At 37.2% G+C, this 3,070-nt stretch overlaps 1 long non-coding RNA gene across 1 annotated transcript in view; it reads right to left on the bottom strand.

Moving 5' to 3' along the window:
* LOC308691079 overlaps positions 1–3,070 on the bottom strand; it is a 28,911-nt gene that overhangs the window by 701 nt on the left and 25,140 nt on the right. The window lies entirely within an intron of this gene.

The raw sequence follows: 3,070 nt of genomic DNA, 5'->3' as shown, positions 1-3,070 counted from the left end.
ATTTTTGTGTACTGTATTGGTTTTTAATTTAATTAAAATTGATTGTAATTGAATCATGCATAATTTACATTAAATTACAATATTTTACGTCTTTTTTTTTTGAAAGGTACAAACAATTCAAGAAAACGCTGCAGAAAAATATGGGAAGCTTGTATTTTTGTGAATTTAAAAAGCAAGATTATTTGATCTTTAACATTTAAATTGTCTTTTTTAAGGTGAGACTCACTCTTGAGAGTGGATTTTTTTTACAATGAAGTTTAAAGGATGTACAACTAAGGTCATTAGACAATTTAGTGTCACTATCTCCTGAGAGCATGTATAATGGATAAGTCTTTAGCTGTACTTTTGAGTGTTTTTGAATGTTTATTTCATGGCCCTGTGCACTTCCAGTTATTCTAACTCTAGGAATGAGGTAAAATACCCACAAATGTGGCGTTAAACTTGTATTTACTTTACAACATTCCTTGAACTTTGAAAGAAATGATACAGCTCACAATATTATAATCTCAGGGCTTAAAGCAGGGGTGGGGAACGTTGATCCTGGAGGGCCATTGTCCTGCAGAGTTTAGCTCCAACCCTAATCAAACACCTAATCAAACACACCTGAAGCTAATCAATGTCTTCAGGATTACTGAAGTTGCAGGCAGCCAAATGTTTTATTCAGGGTTGGAGCTAAACTCTGCAGGACAATGGCCCTCCAGGATCAACGTTCCCCACCCCTGGCTTAAAGTATTCCGGCCGGGGGCCGGATTTCCGGCTTGAGGGCAGGTCCGGCCTCCGGCGCAGGCAAAATTTATTTACCAGGCTGCAAATTACAGTCGGAGACGCTTGGAAAAAACGAGCGCGTCCCACCGCGCGACCACGTCGCTTCCATTATGAGAGCGCATACTGCGCGGCTACATTTGAAATAACGAACTTGAGCACGCAAACAGCGCGCTTTTCGGCGCCTCATCATTCTCCATTCACTAACGTTCAAACAGCGCGCGCGCCTCTTCCGGTTACAGCAGGATGCACGGTAAAACTCTTAGTTTCCAATATGATATATGCACATTATAATGCTTGATCTGTAAAGAAAAGGCTGTTGATTTGCATAAAATGACTTTATTTTGTTGGAGTTTTTAAACGACTCGCTACTGCCTGTTAGATCACACACAGCACAAGGAATCGGCATCGAACGCATATAACTGGATATAACAAATAGCTAACTGGAATTTAAAACTCTTGAAGAAACAAATGATCAATAAACTGTTGGACAGATATACACTAGGATTTGTGCGCTCGACATTTCTTCGCTTTGTGCCGTGAACTTTTAAATGCGCACTTGCTGTGACTCCATGTTGCTTTGAGCACATCATTCTGCACCCGCGATGCGCATACACGCTTTGTGCGCTCTGTTTTGAACATGGATTTTGAAGCGTTTCATATTACCATGGTTTTGCGCACTGAAAGATTATTAAAAGCCTATATTTTTTATACTTAGCCTGCTCAATACATTTAAAATAAGCATAATTTAATTGTGTATTATTTCTGTGTAGTGTACTGTAGGCTATATAAATATATACACTTCTTAATTCTTGAAATTTCATTTATAAATATAAAATTGTGAAATGTATGATTGCCTGATTGAATTTTATAAGAGTACTAATAGTAATATTATTTGTACTATTTATAATACTATTTGTTTTTATTAACATGTTTTAATTTATAAAATTACTTTTTTCAAAATTAGATTTTTTTCAAGAATTACTTTTTGCTGCTGATTTATACACTAAGTTTAATAAAAATACATAATACATTTATGTAATTTTTAAAGGTGTTAACTGTAATCTTACTCTGCAAAATGAGAACTTAAAGGGATAGTTCACTTTGAAATTAATTTTTGATATGTTTTAGCTTACCTCAAGGGCATCCAAGATGTAGGTGTCTTTTTTTCCGCAGTAGTTTCAATTTTGATATTTTTAGGTCAAACCGTTCTTGTCTGTCAGTCATATAATGCAGGTCTGTGGTCACTGTCTCAAAACACAAGCACAGAGTCCAAATTAAAACAATTCCCCATCGTCCAAATGAAACAATTCCCCATCATAAGTACACATTGATGGCCTAAGACACGAAACGAGCGGTTTGTGTGAGAAAACGAACAGTATTTATATCGTTTTTACCTCTTGAAAACAGCACACGTCCAAACGGCGCAGGCGGGTATAGATGTATACGTAGATGTCGCCTTGGCTACTGCAGTTCATTGGAACGAAACCGTAGCAAAGCGACATCTAGTGTATATATCTATGCGGGTATAGATGTATACACTAGATGTCGCCTTCGCTACTGCAGTTCATTGGAACGAAACCGTAGCCAAGGCGACATCTATGAATATATCTATACCCGCCCGCGCCGTCAGACCATTTGGACGTGTGCTGTTTTCAAGAGCTAAAAACGATATAAATACTGTTCGTTTTCTCACACAAACCGCTCGTTTCGTGTCTTAGGCCATCAATGTGTACTTATGATGGGGAATTGTTTCATTTGGACGATGGGGAATTGTTTTAATTTGGACTCTGTGCTTGTGTTTTGAGACAGTGACCATCGACCTGCATTATATGACTGACAGACAAGAACGGTTTGACCTAAAAATATCAAAATTGAAACTACTGCGGAAACAAAGACACCTACATCTTGGATGCCCTTGAGGTAAGCTAAAACATATCAAAAATTAATTTCAAAGTGAACTATCCCTTTAAAGGATTAAATTCATCACAATTATGTAAGTATCTGGATATTTGCCGCAGGGCGAGGGCTTCGATAACCTCTCTCTTTTTTTGACCATACATGTGTTTGCATCCCTGTATGATATAAAACAATCTCAGCTCTCAGATTCTGTCACTTTTATTACAAAATTCAAACAATAAATACCGTTTTGGTGCTTGTAAATGTGACGCTACCACTGATCTATATAGAATAACATTATATAGATCAGTGGACACGACAGATCCCTAGCAGCAGGTGAACTGATCATCTCTAGCTAGTAAATAAACACAAATTAACAATGTTGAAAGATACAGTACAACATACCGAA

The sequence above is a fragment of the Scardinius erythrophthalmus genome (assembly GCF_964197995.2).
Source record: "Scardinius erythrophthalmus genome assembly, chromosome: 5".
In the NCBI taxonomy this organism is placed as follows: Eukaryota; Metazoa; Chordata; class Actinopteri; order Cypriniformes; family Leuciscidae; genus Scardinius; species Scardinius erythrophthalmus.
Note: the sequence above shows the minus strand (reverse complement) of the source record. Positions and strands in the feature narration are given on the sequence as shown.